Genomic DNA, 23,782 nt, shown 5'->3' with positions numbered 1-23,782 from the left:
ATTTTGGAACAGAGATTTTAATATGTCAAATCTGCAAGAAACGCGGACACAGCGCTGACAAATGTCGATTTCGCGACTGTCAAGCACGACAATCCGTTAATATTTTACAGGGAAATAATATTATTTGTCAAATATGTTCTAGATCAGGGCATAACACCAAAAATTGTCGAACTGATAATAACAATAGTCATAATAAATCTTCTGTAATCTGTCAGTGGTGCGATAAGCCAGATCATTCGGCCAATAATTGCTGAAAAAAGCAGAATAAGGAACATAACACAGTTAGTAAAATAAAGATCGTCTGTCAAATCTGTAACAATTTTGGGCATAATGCTAAAAATTGTTGATTTAAGATAGGGCAAAACGCTACACCCTCAGACTCATTATTCTGCCGGTATTGTAAAGAGTATCTCCTCGAAACTTGCGAATTACGAATCGCAAGCAATAATCGAAGAAAAGAAAGATAAATGAATAGGGAAACTCCGGTGACCTCTCGAAATCGGGTGTGGCACAGAGGTCCGACGAGTTTTACACCCGTCGACATCAAAAAATGTCCAGTAGGTAAAAACGCGTTAGAAATACGTCTCGTAACTGTAAATCTCGACAAGCATAGTCGCGTACCTACCGTTCAGGTAAACTTTTGCGAGTCAATACCACCCGTAGCTTTTATGTTAGGTACCGATTCCGGACCAAACATAATCAAAGAAAATTTTGTACCTAAGGACAGTATTGTCAACTATAGCAATATTCTAAAATTAAATGGCATAAACGAATATCCCGTTTATACGCTAGGAGAAATAATTTTACCCCTCTTTGGAGAAAATATTACATTTCATATTGTATCAGGTAATTTTCCAATCTTACAATCCGGAATATTAGGTAACGATTCCTTCAAAGATTTCCTCGAAAATTGATTACGCGAAGAAATTTTTAGATGTATCAGGAGTTAATATACCTTTCTTTTCACCAGAAACCATCATCGCACTACCATCAGAATCTTTATTTTAAATGAGAATAGGAAATCCGGAGATAAAAATAAGATATATACCAAAATTAAAAATAGCACATGGAATTTACCTAGGAGATACAATAGTAGAAAACGTTTCTGGAAAAGCATATTTAAGTGTCATAAGCACGTTAGATGAAGAAGTTGAGATACAAGTACCAACTTTGCGCCTGAAACCCCTGAATTATTTGACGATAGCATTCAAGCATTGAAATGCGTGGTAATCAAAACGAAATTGTAAATGCACAAAGTTGTCTGACCCATCCAAGGGATATCCAAATCCATTTCGAAGACTTTAGTAACGATGCCAGTTCAAATAATAACGGAATTACGAACGGATACGTTCTGACAGGAGATAAGAGTAACAGAAAAATAAATGAAGGTTTTGAGGTATTTGATGAGAATAAATTAATGAGAGGAATTAAAAAATCAAGAAAAAATTCTATTCCAAATATTCATCGAGGGGAATATTTCTATATCTCCTCCGAAATCATAGAAATCCAAAATCCTTGGAGAGGAAAGTTACCAATCTCTCCTGAAAATTTAAATAATTCAAAAAATTTTGGAGAGGGAAGTTACCAAACCTCTCCTGAAAATTTAAATAACTCAAAAAATTTTGGAGAGGGAAGTTACCAAATTTCTCCTGAAAATTTAAATAATTCAGAAAATTTTGGAGAGGGAAGTTACCAAACCTCTCCTGAAAATTTAAATAATTCCGGAATTGCAGAGAAAAATTTCCATACTTCCCTGTTAAATTCTACTCCTGTCGATTGCAAGGAAGTAAATAATCAAACCTCGCTATGCATTGCGACTCAATTCTCTCAAAAGGAGCTAAAGGCAAAAAGCTCTACTCTAGAAAAAATTAAATTACTAAGGGTTGGAATTCCCGCAAAAAATTATAATCATCAAAAAGATTCCTCTCATATTACTATCGATGAACTTCTAGAAAGAATGCAATCATGTAATCCTCATATAAATGTTCATAATTCAAAGGAAAATAAATCTTCAAAAATCCTGGCGTCTACACAAAATCAATCTCAATAAATGATAAACAAATTCATATGCAAATGTAAGGCAAAACATAAGGAAAGAACTGAATAAGAGTGTCGAGATGAACCTATGAAAAATATTCCACGCGAATGCTTAGTTGTATCGGAAAAGATCGGAAAGAATAAACTTACAGAAATTACAGAACTATTGCGTTTGGAGCATTTGAATTTCCAGGAAAAAACTGAAACTTATAACTGACAGCCAGGACAGATTTCACATCCCTGGAGAGAAGTTGTCAACAACAAATATATTACAACACCAAATATCTACAACGGATGATCGACCTAATACTAAATACACGACAATACAGATTCCCGCAAATTCATAAAGAAGAAATAAATAGACAGATAGAAGAACTGTTAGAAGGAAACATCGTAAATCACCTTCTCAATCACCGTATAATATACCTATATGGATAGTTTCCAAAAAAATGACACAAAGGGAAACAAGCAGTGGAGAATGGTATTAGATTTTCGAACCTTAAATGAAAAAAACTGTCGGGGATGCCTACCCGTTACCTAACATTATCGATATTCTGGATCAATTAGGCAGAGCGCAATATTTCTCAGTATGCGACTTAGCTCCGGATTTCATCAAATAAAGATGGATCCTGTTGACAGCCATAAAACTGCATTTACAACTCCTTTCGATCATTACGAATTTGACCAAATATCTTTCGGATTAAAGAATGCGCCCGATACTTTTCAACGATTAATGGATTTAGTATTATCAGGATTACAAGGCGAAGAACTATTTGTGTATATGGATGACATTGTCATCTACTCTGCTTCATTAGAAGAACACGAAAGGAAGTATAATTTGTTGATAGAGCGATTGCGCAAAGCTGATTTAAAATTACAGTCTGATAAATGCGAATTCTTGTAAACCGAAGTCACTTATTTGGGATATATAATTAGTAAGGATGGAGTTAAATCCGATCCGAAGAAATTAGAAGCTGTAAGACAATTTCAAAGACCCAAAACGCCGAAAAATATCAAACAATTTCTTGGATTAGCCGGATATTAGCCGGATATTAGCCGAAGATTTATACCAAATTTTTCAAAATTAATCAAACCTCTCACCAATTTGTTAAAAAATGACACTAAATTTGAATAGACAATAGATCAAGAAGACTCCTTCCAAGCATTAAAGGAGAAATTGTGCGAAGAACCTGTCTTGCAATATTTGCCCGATTTTTCCAAACCTTTTATATTAAATACTGATGCTTCCCTAATAGCGATTGGAAGCATCCTATCACAAGGAGAAATAAATAAAGATCGACCGATAGCATACGTTTCGCGAACTCTGACCGAAAATGAAATAAAATGCGACACTTATGAGAAGGAAGCTTTAGCCATAGTGTATTGTGTCAAGCATTTTAGACTTTATCTATATGGACGGAAATTTACTTTGATTACGGACCACAAACCTCTTCTCTGATTTAAAAATGCACAGGACGCAAATACATGCGAATACTATGATGGAGATTAAAATTAACTGAATACGATTACGACGTGGTATATAAAGCAGGTAAAACTAACATAAATGCCGATGCATTGTCATGAAATCCGATAGACCTTGAAGAAGTGAACTGCAATAATTAATCACCACAAGCCTTTGAATCTTAACGATCCAAAAGAAACAATTTCTAAAATGCTAGAGGAATCAGATGAGGAGGACGAAGAGGACGAAAATTTTAAATTATATTTGACTGATGACGAACCACTTGAAGACTTATTTCCAGACGATTATCCACCTGAAGAGAATGCTGTAGGATCTCATAGAAGACTCTAACGGATAAATGTATTGAGGCGTAGGTTTTCAATGTGACGCTCGTTAACTTAGCTCAAAAATAATAATGTCGTTTCTCACGCGTCTCTCTCCTCTGGTGTGTCCTCAGTCTCTGCGCCCTCTCATGGAGTTGCCGCCTTCTCTAGCGTCCGCGCCGCTCGAAGAGGAGAGAATAGCTCTAGAGAGCACGCGTAACTTGAATTCGCATGCAGTTGTAGAGATTAAGATCCCCACAACTCGGCCGTCCTGAAAAGACATCTGTCCCAGATGACTACAGCACAAAGGACCATGACTTCATGTATTCAGCGCATGAACTGGTTTTCTTAGGGCCCTTGCCAGGCACCTCACGCTCAACATCGTAAAAATTGTTCGATTTAACTCGCACAATTTACCTGCACTCTCTTAATCGCAACTAAGTCATTAATTTTATATTTAATTGACTCGCGTCTTCTCAAATTATATATTTTACGATTTTCGTTCTGATCTTTACGGATTTGTTCTTTAGCCTGTTTTCGTAATTGATCATGATCCTGCTCGAACTGTAATCGGAATTCTTCTTCTATTGCACTTTTAACGGTTAAGTCGTTTTTTTGTTTCATTTTTACTCCAGTCAACAGTTCGAAGGAGGTCATGCTTATACTTCTATGAAAAGTGGAATTTACAGTCTGTTGAACTATAGGTACATATTTATACCATTTCGTAGGATCATTCATCGCAAGCTTAGTTAAAATGGGGATAATCGTTCGATTAAGCCTTTCCACTTGTCCGTTTGCTCGCAGTAGACCAGTTGAGACCATGGAATGTTTGATACCTTCTTCTTCGCAATAATTTTGAAATTCTAGGGAAGAGAACGCGGTGCCTCTGTTATTCTGCCAGCTGGATTTCCAAATATTTGACTTTGCATCTGCAGTTTTGTAATCACTTCCTTAGACGTCGTGGATTTGGTAGGGTGCAACCAGCAAAACTTGGTAAAGCTATCTATTACAGCTAATATGTGATTATACTTTTTGCTAGTCGAGTCCAAGTGGTCCAGATGATATATATGTAGAGACAAATCACCTTTAGTTAATGGGTTGAGGAAACCCTCTTGTTTACCTGCCTTCTTATAAAATGCACGAGACACAATTTGCTATTACATTTTCAGTTTTTTTGGATAACATCGGAATGTAGTACTCTTGCTTGACAGCTTCTTCGATACGCTTCGCAGAAAAGTGATCTCGACCATGAGCTAACAGAATGATTTTGCTCTATATGTCCTGCGGTATGACAAGCAGTTCACGACCGTCTTTGAACTTATATAGCACATTGTTACGCATCGTATAATCGTCGTATGGTTTCTCTTTTAAAACCTCTAAGATGGCCCGTAGCTCCGGATCGCTTTTCTGCGCCTTCATGACCTTTAATATAATATTATCTTCGCTACTAATCGCCATAACCGGGTAACGGCTAAGCGCACCTACGTGTTTCATCCTAGGACTAGCCCTGTGTTCAACGATTACGTCAAATTCCTCGACCATCAAAGCCCATTGCCTCGCAATCTTAGCGGATAACTTAACTTTACTTAGAGTTTGTTTGAAAGCTATACAATCAGTTACGATCTTAAATCGCATGCCCAAAAGATAGTGTCTGAATTTATCTAACGCTCTTATTACGGCTAAAACTTCGAGCTCGTAGCTAGTATATGTGGATTCTGTTTCTATTGTTTTGCAACTCATATAATATACCGGATGTAGTTTGTTATCTTTCGGGTTCTTCTGCAACAAGATTACCCCTAAACCATTACACCTTACATGCATCAGTATGTAACTCAGTTTTGAATTTAAGATTAAATATCCTTAACACTGGGCTGTTACTTAAATCCGATTCCAGCTGCTTAAATGATTCTTTTTCCTTTACATCAAATCGGAACGAATTTTCCTTTCTTAGCAAATCACTCAGAGGCTTTGCCTTAATCGCATAAGATTCTATGAATTTTCTGAAATATCCCGATAGACTGAGAAAGCTCTGAACATCTTTTAACGTACACGGCTCTGGGAAATTCGAAATGCTGAATCTTTCCGGGAGAAGGGTGAATCGTACCGTTCTCTATTATGTACCCAAGGTACTCAATCCTTGATTGCAACAATTGGCATTTACCTTTATTTATGTCGAGACCGTAATCACTTGCGATTCGAAGAATTTGATGCAATCGTCTGATGCCCTCTTCTACATCAGGGGTAATTATTATTAAATAATCTAGATATAATAACAAAATTCCTTCGTTAACTAAAGGTCGGAAAATTTGATTTATAAATCGTTGAAAAACGGGTGGCGAATTGCACAATCCAAAAGGTAAGAATTGATATTTACCCTGCGTTATGAACGCAGTATATTTTCGACTTTGTTTCGCTACGCTCACATAAAAAAATCCATTTTTAAACTCTATCGTGCTGAATATGCGAGCCCCTGATAATCTATCAATTTAATCCTCGATTACTGGAAGTGGATACTTATCCTTAATCATTACTCGATTTAGTTTTTTATAATTGACACACAGCCGATGAGAACCGTTCTTCTTTTTTACGAGTACTACAGGGCTCTCATATTCAGACGAACACGGCTCGATGATTCTTTCGCTTACCCACTCGTTTACCTGATTTTCGACAATCTCTTTTTCTTTCAGGGGTAATCGTCGTGGAGCTTGGAATATAGGTGTCTCATCCTTCAACGTTATGCTCAATTCGATATCATCATCTTAGATTTGTTCGGCTTATATTCTCGCACCATACCTTCCGCAACATTTTTAGCTTCTTTGTCAATTATTGTATCTGTACAAATTGCTTCGTCTTTTTCTGGCTGTAATTCTATTTGTGAGAGAAAAATGGAAACATTAGGCTTGGAAATCGCGATACTATCTTTATCGATCCTTACTTCGGCTTGAATTATTATGTCAGTAAATAAATTCACATCAACATTCAGGGCTTCGAATGGAACTACATGGAATGCTAACAGAAAATCGACATTATCTATTGTGACCGTTGATTGAAAATAACCGAGCGTCTTTACTTGACCCTATGCGATGCCTGTTAAAAGGACTTCTGATTCATACAACTTTAATGTTCTAAAAGTTTTAAAAACATCCTCATTAAAGAGAGGTGAATACCGGTGTCTAATGCACACAGACTCTTATTTTCGATTATAACCTGCTTGAACATCCGATTCATGTTCGACCGCTTTAACAAGAATATTTGACATTACCGTAGTGTTGAACTTATTTTTATCGGGACAATGTTTGGCTTCATGTCCAAAGTTATTACAATGAAAGCATTTTTTTCCTTTATCTCTAAATTTATATTTGTCCGATCTATGTCCGCTTTCGCCACAGTTGTAGCAACGTTCCCTTGATTTTGTTGTCTTCTTTTCCTCTTTCACCGATTTGGCGTCCTTGTTTGCCTTGTTTGCTACTTTTTTCTTCGGATTATTCTTCATGGCTGTAATTCCTCGTTCTTGCATCTTCTCATATACACGGAGACCTGAGCTTGTTATAATTTTGAGCTCCATATAACATCACCTTGCTACTGCCATCCGGGATACCGCATCCGGGATCGATGATGTACTGTATCGTTGATTCGACGTCTATACTTCCTTGCTAATTTCCCTCATAGTTAGGTAGTATTCTTGAATACTCTCATTCTTCCTCAACTTCTTTTTAGCCTTCGGTGGATGTCTGCACTGTTCATTCGCAAGCTGAATTCTTCCTTTAGAACTGCTTTCAATTTATTCCATGTTTGCACAGTACTCAATCCCCGCACAAACGTTTTAGCGACACCCTTTAGGAACTTGCGGCGAAAAACCAATTTTTGAATGTTATTCCACTGAAACAGAATGGCTAACTTCTCAAAATCCGAAATCCATCTTTCAATCGTATAATGGTCGTTCCTTTAATGGACGGATAGTATCTTCAACCAATCTTCGAAATTGAAGATGATCTTTATACTTTTTTGTCGTTCCCTTCTTGGCAAATCTCGTTCGCCGGCCTCGGAGTCAGTGCTACTAATGGCCAATGACGGAATATTTATCTTGTCGCCTGCTCGCTGATTTTCCGCTGATTTTTCATCAACTCGTTCAGCGCCTCCTTGTTGTAACTCATCGGGCTCCTCTTCCGACTCTTCCTCGGTTTCTACATCGTCGTCGTGCGCACGTGGCAACGTTCTAATGTTCACGAGCTCGCGTAATTCTCTGTCGCAGTTTTTCTTTGGCACTGACGTAGCTCAAGTCAAGAATATTGCACATAGATGTCAGGTCACCAATCGAGAAAATGGCAGAGTATTGCAACTTTGCACGAAATTCAACTGAAGCATCGTCGAAATCGAAACCACAGAAATTACATAGTTGGTTGCGACTAGTGCGATCTCCTACTTTTTCGAATATAAATTTATACGACGACGTTCGCGACGACGTTCGTATCTTATTGGCGATTGGCTTAATCTTTCCTAGCGTCTCCATGTTTATCACTAATGCTCAATCGTCTTCAATTTTCCTTACAAGCAAAATGGCCGATACTCACGCTCGTCAGCCTTCTCGAATGTTCCTCTACCAACTTCCCGCCAAGACTAGCAGACTTCCTCTTTCTTCCTTTCGTCTCGTCTTTCCTCTTCGTTGCGTCCTTCTCTTTTCGTCTCTCGTCTCGTCTTTCGTCTTCGTCTTATCCTTTTCGTTCAATTTTTTTTGTCTTTTCGTCTCGTCTTTCTTCTTTCGTTGCGTTTTTTTCCTTTCGTCTCTCGTCTCGTCTTTCGTCTTCGTCTTACCCTTTTCATCCAACTTCTTTCGTCTTTTCGTCTCGTCTTTCGTCTCATCTTTCTTCTGTCATCTTTCGTTTCGTCTTTCTCGTCGTTATTTCTACGTAATGTCGTCGTCGTTGTTCACTTCTTGGCGTCGTTTTCCTCGTGCGAGGCGTCGTTCGTCTTCCTCACGTAAAGCGTCGTTCCTCGTCACACTTTATGCGAAGCATCGTTCTCGTCCCTCGTGTGAAGCGTCGTCGTCGTACCTCGTGCAAAGCGTCGTTCATCGTATCTCGTGCAGAGCGTCGTTTCTCGTTCCTCGTGCAAAGCGTCGTTCCTCATACCTTGTGCAGAACGTCGTTCCTCGTTCTCGTGCAGAGCATCGTTTCGTCATTCTTCTCGCCACAGTCAAAACTTAGCTCGATCCCGGCTGAGCCCCCAAATTAGGATCTCGTGGAAGACCCTAACAGATAAATGTATCGAGGCGTAGGTTTTCAATGTGACGCTCGTTAACTTAGCTTAAAAACAATAATGTCCTTTCTCACGCGTCTCTCTCCTCTGGTATGTCCTCGCTCAGTCTCTGCGCCCTCTCATGGGGTCACCGCCTTAGCTCTAGCGTCCGCGCCGCTCGAAGGGGAGAGAATAGCTCTAGAGAGCGCGCGTAACTTGCATGCAGTTGTAGAGATTAAGATCCCCACAATACGAATTCAGTATCTCTTACACGAAAGGAGACAGAGAAACCACAAGGGTCACAAACTATGGAAAAGCTATAACGCGCAATATTCCTCAAAGTAATAAAATGCAGACTCGAAGCCAAACAGCAAAAAATAGAGATGCCCAGCAGGATAAGCTACCCAGAGATTACTCACAACAAGACGATGAGACGAAAAGAGTAAAAGACGGAAATGATTCATTGGACGGAGAAGGCGATGCAGAAAGCGACAATGAAGAGGAAAATCAAGAAAAGGAAGAATTTGAGGAAGGACATAAAATTCAGAAATTAAAAGGAAAAACAGGGCCTATTATTGTTAATGACCAAATAATCAAAAATAATATTCTCGATTCTCGCGATCTATTATTTTTGGGAAAGGATAACGTTGCATATTTTGTCGACACCAATGGGAGACCGTTGGACTCAGGTTCACAAAAACTGTTTGAAAGAAATAAGATCCCTCGCTTAGAAGCTCTAGGAAAAGCCAAAGTCGTAAAATACAAAAAATACTACCATTTAGCCTTGCCTATCAGTGAAGGGCAACGTGAGAGACCGACGATGATCTTCACTCAGATTTCCGCCGTAATAAAAGATTTACGGTCTATCACTGAAGAATTAAAATTAGAAACTATTAGCATTGCTAAAACCGATCATGTTAACAACGTGCCATGGAGCAATACTAAAACCGCATTACAATTAGTTTTTTGTGGATTCAACAACCAAATTAATTATATGCAATGGACTAGTGAAATACTAAAGATCTTCGATCTACGATAATCGGAGAAATGCATTGCTTACCTACAGGAGGACACCGAGGTGTCGCAAAGACTTATAACAGAATATAACACAAATAACATTGGGAAAATCTAAAGTCTGATGTTCAACGATATATACAATAATGTTTACAATGTCAGTTCAAAAACTCGTTCGAATAAAAACCAAACAACTTATGATAATCACTGATACACCAGGATCGTCTTTTGACAAAGTAGCCATGGATTTCGTAGGACCCTTATTTAAAACTAGAAGAGGTAACGAATATATTTTAATCCTGCAAGATCAATTAACTAAATTGCATGGGGATACCCTTATCGGATCAAACATCAGAGACAATAGCAGAAGCCTTTGTCGACAGATTTATTTGCGTATTAGGAGCACCTAAAGTTATATTAACCGATTAAGGAAGAAATCTTATCAGTGAATTAATGAAGAAAATAGCAAAGATATTCAGAATCCGTAAATTCCGTACAACTGCATTTCATCCTCAATCAAATGGATCCTTAGAACGATCACATCACGCATTAGGAGATACCTGAAACAATACGCAAACGAGCAGAAACAATGGGACAGATGGATTGGCTTAGCCATGTTTAATTACAACACTAGCGTCCATGAGGTTACGAAACATACTCCATACGAATTAGTGTTCGATAAAATAGCAAGAGTACCGTCAAATGAGCTCTTCAACTCTGAAGACAAATTAGCTAATTACGATGATTATTTAATAAATTTACGCAACTCCATGCAATCCAAACAAATGCTCGTACAATAAAAAGATGTGGAATATTTTCACATACGATGGACGTATATAATGGGCAATTCTCATACATAGCCGATGTATCTCGAGATGTCGACGCATGCATGCCTACGGAAGCTTCGAAATAGCCGGAACTCACAGGTCTGCTATCTAATCAGACTGCATCACGTCCAATAATTTTAGCCGGGCATGTTGACAATGACGCCGTCATTGTCAACATGCCCGGCAGTGCTTATTCCGATCTTTATGGAAATTGGGGAAATGTTATTGTATTAGGCAGCATCAAAATTACTTTACAAGATTACATCACTGACATTCGGATAAACACAAATCGTGTACATCTCAGATCAAGAGTAACTGAGTTCCACTCATTGCACTGACATAGAGGGATACGTTTTGAGATCCCGTACCTGTCGATCATTGCAGAGGTTCCGATTATGGCGTACTATATAAATGGATACGCTAATAAAATACTTGATGCTACCAATGGGCGATCTCAAACGGTCTATTCAATAACCACGATCAATATGATTCTCTCTTTAACTAGCACTGGAACATATACTACTTGTGGACATATACTTACCAGAACCGAACATCCGAAATTAATAATTTTCGAAACGACGTTTGGTACCGAAGTTTTTAAAAGCTCTGGCTTTATAGTAGTAAACATGGATATCTTCACATACGTAAATTCAAAATTCGTATACGTAAAAAGACACGTTCGCACTCAAATTAATCAACTATACAGAAATATATTATTGCAACAATGTCAACTTGAATATCCTATGATGCAGAATGCGTTATCCATAGCCACTAGATCGCCTGACATTTCTGCGTATTATTTTGATGAAAGGACCTGGATATATGACACTTTTGGCAGGAGAAGTAATTCACATGGTGAAATGTGTATCGGTTGAAGTAAAATTAGTTCGAACCACAGAATGTTACGAGTAGCTTCCAGTAATACGAGGAAATGAGACATATTTTCTGACCCCGCAAACGCATGTATTAATACATCACGGAACTCAGATTACCTGTAATTCTTTTGCACCTACCATGTACCTCTTGGGAGACTCATAGTATAAAATTATGCCTAAACCAGTGGAGACATTACCACCCACCATTATGAAGCCTTCAACTAAACCGTCATGGAAATATCCCAGTCCAGGAGCGACCAGTGGAATATATTCACAAAGCGATCTGGAAAAGCTCAAGGATCACATGTTCCCCGCAGAGTGACCTGCAATCCTCAATACCATGGCAATTTAGAGGCATATTAGGGTCAACTGTAATAAATGGAGGATCGCTCTCTAATCTTATAGACGAAGCATCAATAGAAAGAATCGCTATCTCCGCTTGGGAAAAATTTTGGAATAAATTTTTAGTCTTTGGCAATATCAGCGCTGGATTAATTGGAATATATCTAATTGCTAGACTTATCAAACTGCTGTTAGACACATTCGTACATGGATACGCTCTACACACTGTACGGTTGGTCGGTGTACCTACTGAGAGCAGTATGGGATTCACTTACTCAACTTTTATTACATCTAGGAAGGGATAAACCTAGAGATCTAAATCCGCTTCAGATCTCGAATTACAAGAGCATAATGAAACCGAGACTAAACTAGAATCTATTTATCCCCTCCTTCCCCTGAGGGAAGATCTATACTCTTGAATTGAAAGGCTGAGCAATTAAAGGGAAAATCCGGCATGATTTACAATTTTTTTTTCCTCTCTCTCGAAGAAAAAAAATAATAATAAAAATAAATAAATAAATAAATAAATAAATAAATAAAATTCATATATACATACATATACACATGGATAAATAAGATAACATGCGGTGTCATGCAGGCATTTTAAGTATCACGATAACCTTTTTATAGACGATATGGAAATCGAATGCATTAACACCAAACTATTGGCGCGGAGTTCGATGGTAGTGAAAATCGTAAAAGTGAACTCACCTACGATGTTCTGGATTCAATTGAAGACCAGGAGCGAAGACTTCCACGACTTGCTCGAGGAACTAACCCGAAGGATGACACGAAGGGGACTCATGCTGCGTCATCGTCCCGATCACGTTGTTGTTGGAGAACTCATGGCCATTCGCGAAAACCGAGGATGGCAACGCAGTTATAATTATAACAGACATCAACGGAAACGGAACGGTCGCGATCTCTCTACTGGGGCCTAACGTGGAACGCCGATTATTCGAGATGCACATTCTGGAGGACAGATTCCGCCAGCTAAAATGGCAAGGGATTCCCTGTGGATTGGCTCACACGCTCCCTTCTCCGGCTCATCTTGGTCAAGGGAGGCAAGGGACCTGAGCAGATTCCTCATAAATCAACAGGAGGGACGGATGTCCATTTTGGGGACCATAAAAAATGAAACTGCGTTAATTAAACTAAAAATTCGTAGCGGAGGTGATGCTCGCGAGCATCATCAAATCGACATGAAGGAAACATTGATTACATTATGTTACGCCCAACATAGTGATAAGTTGAGAGCGGGCATATACCCTTCCACATAATAATAAGCATAAGAATATATATATATATATATATATATTTACACACAAAAAAGGATAAACCAAAATTAAAAAAAACTGGGAGAAAAAGTAATAATATATTAGGTGTTGGAATTAATTCGTAGCGTTTTACAAGTGATGGGAAGTACTTTTATTAATGTATTTTTTAATGCTCATGTGAAATAAATAACATTCTTTCATTAAAAACGCTACGAATTAATTCCAACACCTAATAATAATAATAAAAATTAATAATAAAAACATATATTAAAATTTTATATATATATATATACATATATATATATATATATATATATATACAAAAATATGCACACACATATATATATATATATATATATTATATAATAAGAGAAGTTCAGGGGTAGTATAATAATAGTAATAATAATAATATTAGGTGTACAAATAAGTTTCCGCCGTTTGACAAAAGACGGCGCCACTAGCAAGCTATAATTAAAATTGTCTGATGTAAAAAATTATATCGTAAGGTTGTACATCTGTAAATAACCTTGAAATACTAGAGATTTTGTATCAGCATCATATATTTTTTTTTGTGCAAAAATGCCAAGTTTTGAGCCGAATAAGCGTCATTTGCGGGAACTTTTGATTTACTTCTTTAATTTGAAGAAATCTGCAGCTGAGGCTCATCGATTGCTTGTAGAAGCATATGGTGAGGCTGCCTTAAGTGAGAGAAATTGTCGTGAATGGTTTGAAAAATTTAAGAACGGTGAATTTGACGTCGAAGACAATGAACGTAGTGGAAGACCGAAAGTGTACGAAAACGCGGAATTGGAAGCATTATTGAATGAAGATTCGTGCCAAACGCAAAAAGAACTTGCACTTACATTTTGACTTACATCAATAAAACATTATGTATCGTTCTTTCATAATAAATGCTTAATTTTTTATTTAAAACGGCGGAAACTTATTTGTACACCTAATAATAATAATAAATATTTTTTTAGAATCACTATACTAGGAAAAACTAACAAGAGATTTATATAGCTGATTCTTGCTGAAGTAAGATTAATTAAGAACATCTTTCCTTTATTCTTAGGCAAATTGTCCTGCTTTCCTCCTCCCTCTTAAAAGAATTTTGCTCGTATGCAAAGCCACCTGATCGTCAATTACAGCTTATAATTTGCCAGTGTATTATCACCATCTCCAGATCACTAGATCGTATAAAGATCTTTGTACTCCAATTAGATGGAAAAATTTAATTGACAGTTTCGATATTTGACCGAAACCCCAATGCATTACGTCACTGAAAGGACATTGAGTCTACCAAAGCATCCCGATAAAAATCTGCGACCATTGCCACGCAGAAATCCCAAATAAAGGATGCTACATGGCCCTTGCCTCGTCCATAGAGAGTCTGTGGACGACTACAAAAACTGTTCGACCTGCAGTAAAACGACAATAAATGTCAAGCCGCGGAGGAAGTGTCGAAGCTGCATCGAAAAATTTCAGCACACCGATAAGACACTTTAGACTGGAGATGGGAAGTACCTTCGATCATTGCACATCGATGCAGTAAACCTTTTTTTTGGGAGGTTGGCGGCTTTCAGGTATTCATTCTTTCAAATATTCCAACATCCACTTGCCAATACTAAGAGAAAAGAAAAAAGGAGAAAATAATATATATATTTAACATTAAAATATACACATATATGTATAGAGTTATACAAATTCTCCAGCAAAGATTGGCAAATCTTAGCGTTAACTAAAATTATATGCGTAGGAGTATCTTTCAATGAGCACCTAAGTACTTTAGCTGCATTATTATAAGTATATACACATTATAACATAACAAGGAGTACGAAAGAATTCCAAAAAGAATCCTATCTTTCTTTCCTGCTTCTTAATGACGTGAGTTATACTTACGGACGGATATCAAAATGTTGATGCATACTAGGATATTGACATTTACTTGTAAAATGAAAGGACGAAAGAACTGAGGAGGCGAATTTTAGAAACGTCCTATTCTTTCCTGCTTCTCTAATAAATCAAGGGACGCACATGTAAGGAATAACATTTAAATGTGGGTCCGACCATATAGTCAAACCCATCCAATTGTCGAAAGAAAAGAACCGATACCTTTTTTTTTGTTTTGGAAATGTTGCGTTCTCACACCTCAACATTTGCCTAAGGCTGGGGGTGTTACGTCCTACAGACGTCACGATTTTTTTTTTCGCTCCAAGTCGCGACTATGGTTGGCGTCTGCGAGATTCGAGCGGAGCGTTCTGATAACGGTCTGACAGAATTGAAAAGAATGACCGGACAGGCTCCGCGAAATGTCGTAAATGCCAATCAACCCGAAAGGAATAACAACCTTAATGTAAGCCCTAAAAGAGACAAGATTGTAAAAGACATTATAAATGCACCGAGGTCACGCAATGAAAAAATCTAGGCTTCGTCATCCGAGACTGACTAACAATTTCATTTTATTATAGAAAAACAGGCGTCACGTCGCACTTAAAAAATCGTAAAACGCATAGGATAACTTCCCACAGGAGCGTAATATAAAATCAGACAATGGTAGCTCTGCACGCAAACCTATTTGTGTACGGTAACCATTTGTTTATCTAATCGTATTTTCCGCGAGAATAACAGAATTCGTCATCCGTCTCGGAGCAATCTTGGCTCTTTAAGTAAATCACTTCTTTTCTTCTCGAAACTATTCTAACGATGTATTCTAGGTCAACAACGAACATTATAAAAATCGTAAATCTCACGTGACATTGCAACTAACTTTTGCATCCTAGACAAGGGCACAACGCCCTTTTTTCGGGGTATAAATAGAGGTCCCGCGGAAGCGCAGAGCGTTAGTATGAAATTTTGAAGCACCCGGTCCACGTCAGTACAGAATTTTAAACCACTCGGTCCACGTCAGTGAAGCTCGCGATCCAAATTATTGTCGCAGTCAGTACGAAATTTTCAATCACTCGGTCCACGTCAGAAGTTCGCGCTCAGTTACTCATTGTCTCGGGCAGTCCGAAAACTATTGGAACCCGCGCTAATCACGCCAGTTCGCGATCCCATCAGAGTGCGAACTTGTAACCAAATCGCAACTGAAGTTATCAGCCATATGCCACGGCGACTACCCTTCGGATACTCTTCGCTGACGACGGATCTCCTTGGCCACTCGCCTAGAACATACCCGATATCTTGGGCCAGCTAATAGTAAGTCGCAACCATTTCCAATCCACCCTCGCGTTTCCCCGCATGGAAAAACACATTCATTATGCATGAATACATCTACACGCGTTTCCAACGAACACACATCAAATTTGAGAAATTTATAATGTATAAAACCCTTTGTTTTGTTATTATTTTGCATTTTATTAATACATGTAACTTAAAGTATTCCCCTGTCTTTTATTGACATCACCTCTCGCATTCACTTCCCTCGAATACCTGAGATCGCACGAGGTCCCGGGTCAAAAGGATTAAGTTCCTTGACCCAAAAAGTAGGACCGACGTTCACACTGTCCAGCGGAACAGGTGTCATAGCGTCCCTTCGGACGTTGACCCATATTACGGGACTGAAAAGGTGCGTACGATTGACAGGTGTTTGCCTTCGCTCGTATACCTGTGAGATTGAGTCTAACCGTCCTTCCACATCCTCTCCATTCTCCCTCATTGTCTCCTTGAAAATTTTCAAGGGTTTGGACGTAACAACATCATTGCATAAAATTATATAATATCATATCTGAGCTGTGCAATGACACATATTGATCCACATGTGAAAGAAGATTCTCTACTTTTCTTAGATATACAAAATTGTAATAGTGCATTAGCAAAAGATAATCATAAAATATTACCAATAATTTTTTGGGTATGATATGCAGGTTATATAATGAAGGTAGCCCTGTGACACAATTTATGACAACATTATATTCTAAAAGTAAATTTGTTAACTACAGGAAACTTTGTATAGGTATACCATCGATTATACTTCCGTTTGTAAAAACTATATATTCCAAAAAATATATTCCAGTTTATAGCGACTCAATTTTATGAAAATAATCTTGACGAAAATGTGATCTTGATAGATAATCGTGAGAATGAAACCTTACTTATAGAAGAATTTATAAAATATGTAAATTTATTGATGCCACTAATGTCTGATATTTGGCTCAAAGTGTATCCATGAGAAAGTTGAGAGTTACACAAAAACTACAATTTTAAGCAAATTGTAATTATGCAATCGATTGTGGAATACATTGATATGTTCGAATCAGGATGATTATAGCGTCAAACGTATGAAGCGTTGGTTTAAAGATACCTTTCATGATGCATATATAAAAAATTTTCTATTAAGATTTCCTTTTGATAAAGTAAAACATCTTATTAATAAATCCAGAAAACATCAAAAAGATTTTTCTCAAATGGAAGAATGTTTGGAACAAAATTTGGGACTGTCAAATTCACGTATATAGTTTAAATCTCTGTTTAACTGCAACAACCAATATCCCAAATATGTCAGAAGCTATTGCATATCCATTCTGAAGTATTTAAATGTAAATTATTATTATGTAATAAAGTAATATTATTATCTAATTATTATTATGTATGAGGCCTTTTTTACGAAACTTTTCTCATTTTCAAGTTTATTGAAGTTTGGTGCGATTCGTTGACTTTATTTCAATTAATTAAACTACTAAAAACTTTATTTTTAAGCTGGACCAGTTTGATATAGCAACTGTATTAATTTCAATCATATGTTAAGACTGATTATTGAAGCATCTTCTCATTTGCCTAAGAAAGAATTGCAATCGCATTTGTATTTAATCATTGGTGACATTATGTTGAACAGCAATTTAAATGAGTTGCACAGGTAATTGTTTTAAATAAAAAGTAAAAACTATAAACAGTAGATAATTTAATTTTTATAGAGCACTTATTTAGGAATATATGTGAGATAGTATATAATTAACTTACAAGGGAACACAACCAGTTGTATGTTATCGATCTAAATGAGCTTTTAGTAGGTTGTTCTATAGAAAAAAAGACACATATTTTTTCATACATGCTGAGTAGCATGTTAAGGGGGTGAAATCCTCCCTTGAAGAAAATCGGTTTTTTTCTTTCGAAGCGAATATCTTCGAAACTATGAGAGATAGAAAAAAATTTCTATTAAAAATTTCTAATAAAAATTGAATGATTGCAAGAGTACTTTATAAGTATAATAAAACAAATTTTTTTTATTTATTTATTATATATCCCCACCCTCCACTCTTATTTAAAAAATTTTTTAATTTTTTATATGATCAAAATTAAAGAGCATTTTACGCTGAAAACAACGATGTGTATTTAAATCATGTTCCGAAAAATTTTGAGATATGAACGAAAACGTCTCTATATACGCGCTCCGTACTTACGTATTCGTCTTATACCGCGTTGGTTGCACGAGATAGAGATAAAGGCAACACAGTTTATCACAGTGCAGTAACTATTGAAATAAGTTTTGTAAATAATAATAATAATAATAACAATAATAATAACAATACCAACAGCAACAGACTTTGTCAACCTGCTAAAATCAGTTAAATACTTTTGAAGGTACGTTTAAAGAATATTGTTTGAGATCGTTAATTCGTAAAAAAGTAATAATTCTTTTGTTTAATTTACATTAATTGTTGTTGGACGTGTATGTGAAATGAGTCTGTAAATTCATCTAGCACGATCTTAATTCTCACTAAAGCTACTAATTTGTCGTTTTTTTTCATTTCAAATTAATTCATTATACACAAACACACACACACACACACACACAGACAACGGCAACGGACCATCGAAGGTTCGAGAACGATTCAATCACGCGTGCGAGCACAGCGCTCCGATGAACACGTCACGCGCGGCCACCAATCCCACACGCGGATTTTCTGTCGCGCGGATTTTCTTTCGACTGTTACGTCGAAAGTTATTAGAAAAGAATTTGAGGTGCCAATCAATTTTATACAACGAATGCCACACAGAAATTACAATTGTGGCAAAATTCTGTTGGACTTTATCAAGAGGAGAACCCGGGCCACAAAGACAAAATATAGGCCGATCGTCGCCGCTCTCTCTCTCTCTTAGTGTTCAGAGTCTCGCTATTGTATCATGTAAAAAACCGCCGTGAAAAAACCGCCACGTAGAACCGTTGCAAGAAAGATTCCTTCGAGAACCGCTGAGAAAATCGCAGCAATTTTCTATTGCTACTGAGTAAGAATTCGAAAAAGGGGATTGTGTGTAATACTTTGCGATAATTTTCAATTTGTGCTGAATTTGTTATAAGAAATAAAGTAACTCTTTTGTTAAACTACAAAAAAAAAGAAAAAAAAAGAAACGTAGTTCTTCTCACTTTTGTGCGTTATATCAGTCGGGAATCGTCCTCTCGCTTCATTCTTTCGCGCGACACATTCGCGCACAAATATACAAAATATTTTGAACAATTAAGAACAAAGCATTAATAAAGAAATTAATACTTTAATAAAATTTTATTCGTTTCATTTTCATCGTAGAGCAGCTAATCCATTTTGTTGACATCAATAATGTATTGATAAAACGTCATCTTGATAATGCTTTCGCACACAGAAAAAATTGCTACAGTTACCAAAACTAGAAATTATGATAAGGATATGTTCATCTTACAGTTATCACAACCAAATGCATTAATGAACGAAAATTATTATTTCCGATTGTAGCGTTTTTTCCGTGCAGGTATTTTTAAAGATATCAGAAGGTTAATTGGTTATCGCTGTGTTTTTATCCATTGCTAATGCCAACGTTTTTTTGAACCTTTCATTTTATCAGAACGAAGTCACTGATACTGATATGATACATTTTATTAATGCGATGTTATGCAAAAAATTTTGTTCCTATATGCAATAAGTCAGCATATGCAGCATTGATTGTGCATAGTCAATGATATTGCTATAGAAATCACATGCAAGTGCGGTGCTCCATATAAATTGAAAATGGATAAAATGTGCAACTTGTGAATATAAATTTAAAGTAACCTATAAATGTGATACTTCTTATGAACTCATAACAAAAAAAAGGTACTTATTTCATTATTAATAATTTATATTGCATTTATATTACAATGATATATAATATGTTTTTGATACACTTTCCTTTCTACTTATTAATTTATAAAAAACATTATAATAACCCGTGTAAACTTGCGTATCCTATTTTACAATCAGTGTCAGAGATCTCTAGCTAATAATAAAAAAAAAACAATTTGCCGCAGAATGCCGATAATAATTTATGAGTACATTCTGGAACTCAATTTCGAACTCGTAGTCAAGGTCCAATGGAATTTTCTCGATTATTAGAAGGTTTTAGTCGAGGAAATTCTTCTGAAATATTACCATCTGACAATGGAATTTGCAAGGATTGCGGAAATTTGTAAGTACCATTATTTGTGTATGTGAGAAAAACATTAAAAAATATGGTATGTTAATTGTGTTACATAAATTTATTTATTTAATATTTTTATATTTACAGAGTATGAATTGAGAAGTAATGGCATTATATCTTTATAGAAATCTAATATTGACTAATATTGAAAGACAGTAATTAATTACTTATTTTAACAATAAGTATTAAGCACTGTTGTCCAGTACTCTTACAATTAGTACTTCAAATAAGTAATTAATTATATATTATTCTACTTCAGTAATAAATTGGCTAGTATATACATATATATAATTTGTTTTACTTTCTTTATTTGCAATTCTACGATACAATAATTTTAAAGTTATTGTTAGTTTTTGATATTTTTATTAATATAATATGGTATTGTATAAAATGTCAATAATCAATATTTGTTTTTATTTTATATTTACTATAATTAAAACGTGAAAGCACACACCATGTGTCTTTTTTTAGATATTGCTTAAAATTATCTTTTTATAATGTATACATACGTAATAAATCATTACAATATTTACGGTTCATACAAATTACAAATACGATGATCATAGAAAAAATGGGTTATACAGAGAGACTTTTTACACCATGCGCAAGTAATTACAACTATTTCACAAATATCACATATTGCTTTCGAATGATTTTTAAAACAAAAATCGACCAGTTTGTTAAATTCTCCTGGCCTATGTTCCAATTATCCACTTTTGTACCAAGCGTATTTAAACAAATTGGTAAATCTTGATGATGAAAACTGATTGTGCGTTAATGACTATAATTTTAAAATAGCGTTTCGAGAATGAAGTTTTACATCAAGATCTAAAAACATGACTACATCTGAAAAATGCTTGACGAAATTCTTCCATAAACAGAATCCAAAAACATCTAACGGTTGTATTTTTCCTGTTGTTCCAGCCGGTATAGTTAATAAAACAATATCTTGTGCAGAATCTGGTCTATTTCTTTGAATTATATCCGGACAATGACCAGTCCATGAATCTAACAATAAAACTGAATTTGGTTCAACATTTGGATAATACTTCCCTTATTCAAGTTTCAAAATGATTGATGTTAATTTATCAGATTTTGACGACATAATAAAAATATTATTTGCAGTAAACATCGTTTCTTGTACCTTAGGACCTAATGTCCCACAGGTTCTTTTAACACTATAAGAAGTGAAGATAATAATCTACCATAGGCTGAAATAACAGGTGTATTGTATAACTGTGCGTAATCGCAGATATTGACTATACTACAGACTCTACTTTTTTACACCTTTCTGTGCCATTGTACGACCAGCATGCAATTCTAATTGAAAACCATTTTGGTCCGAATTATATACATTTTCAATTCCATAACGGTCAATATAATATTTGACTTTTTCAATAAACCTATTGCTATCTGCCTGTAAAGCTACCTTTGACATTAAAGCTTTTTTAGTTATAAATTTCGTAACTTTTCTAGATACAATTTGATGCGCGAACTTAAATCTTCTAATCCATTCGTATGATGTTTTAAAACCTAATAAGTTTACTTGTTGTTGCAAAGCCAATCGTGTAATATCAATATCATGGATCATTGCCCCTTTACGAATAGCTTCAATAAATTTATCTAACGTGTATACTAAAATTCGTTTCAACTTTTCAAGTCTACTACCATCTATATTCATTTGCTTTTCCCATCGTCGCAATTAGTCTGCTGACATTACTTTCGAAATCTTGATTTTATAGATTCAATTGTTCTCAGCTTTAACTTACCACTTCTCCAATATTCAACTGCTGCTTTTTTATATTCTGCTGAAATATCGTCGATGGCACAAATCATTTCTTTTACATTGCGTGCGTAATTTTCTTCTTCATCTACGAGTTCTATTTATTGTGCTTCTGATATATCATATGAGTTTAAAAAATCCAACGGTTCTTCTTATTCAATTTCATAGTAGTCTTCGTACATTTCTTTTATCATCTTTTCCATTTTTCTCTCGTTCTTCTGTTGTTATAGGACTTTCTGTCTACGGCAGTAAATACTGCAGACAGCAGTATTATTACATTTCGTGGATTAAACCGCATTATTTTCTAAAAATTATAAATATTATTTACATGTACATTTCCAATATAATAATTATTAAAAGAAAGAGAGAAAATTTTTTTATTATTTATTTCATAATAAATTTGATATCTTCTTATTTGGTTATCCCTCAAAAGAATTCGTTGAACAAGAGAAAAAACAATTTTGTACAATGTATTATATGACGTCTTCCTATAAGTGTTTTAAAAATGTTATTAAATTATAAATATATTGTTTCATCAAATCCTAACAGTTGAATACTATTTTTCGCCTAGATTAATAAAACGCAATGTTTTGCAATACATTATTCATTAACATTGAACACTGCAATTAGCTACTGTACGATCAATATATAATGCAGTTAAAAAAATAAATACTTATTAGCCAATTAATATCATTAGCAACTAGTAGTACTTATTCGAAATCAAGCACAAAACTGAATTCATTCCAACGATTTGTCCCTTTTTATACTTATGTGTCAATAACATACGCAGACAAAAATTATTGTTTTATCTGTGTCAGCAAATCTACATATTTTTTACATCGCCTTATCAATTATTGATGTTAACATTAAATGGATTAGCTGCTCTACGATGAAAATGAAATGAATAAAATTTAAATTAAAGTATTAATTTCTTTATTAATGCTTTGTTCTTAATTGTTCAAAATATTTTGTATATTCTTTTATAAACGTATCTTCAAAAGTATTTAACTGATTTTAGCAGGTTGATTGAAAAGTCACTGTTGCTGTTGGAATTGTTATAATATTATTATTATTGTTATTGTTATTATTATTTACAAAACTTATTTCAATAGTCACTACTGCACTGTGATAAACTGTGTTGCCTTTATTGCTATCTCGCGCAATCAACAATATGAG

At 35.6% G+C, this 23,782-nt stretch overlaps 3 pseudogenes across 1 annotated transcript; 2 read left to right on the top strand and 1 right to left on the bottom strand.

The window, feature by feature from the left end:
- Window positions 1-11,293: 11,293 nt before the first annotated feature.
- LOC147907465 (uncharacterized) lies at window positions 11,294-12,487 on the top strand (annotated as a pseudogene).
- Window positions 12,488-17,113: 4,626 nt separating this feature from the next.
- LOC105154606 (uncharacterized) lies at window positions 17,114-21,045 on the top strand (annotated as a pseudogene). Its single transcript, XR_847209.2, has 3 exons — window positions 17,114-20,459; window positions 20,654-20,811; window positions 20,911-21,045. The product of XR_847209.2 is annotated as an uncharacterized LOC105154606 (transcript).
- A 66-nt stretch (window positions 21,046-21,111) lies between these two features.
- Window positions 21,112-23,474, bottom strand: LOC147907464 (uncharacterized; annotated as a pseudogene).
- Between the last annotated feature and the right edge of the window lie 308 nt (window positions 23,475-23,782).

The sequence above is a fragment of the Acromyrmex echinatior genome, chromosome 13 (genome assembly GCF_024713525.1).
Source record: "Acromyrmex echinatior isolate Ae372 chromosome 13, ASM2471352v2, whole genome shotgun sequence".
Classification (NCBI taxonomy): Eukaryota; Metazoa; Arthropoda; class Insecta; order Hymenoptera; family Formicidae; genus Acromyrmex; species Acromyrmex echinatior.
The sequence above is the reverse complement of the archived record's forward strand: the minus strand, read 5'-3'. Positions and strand labels throughout refer to the sequence as shown.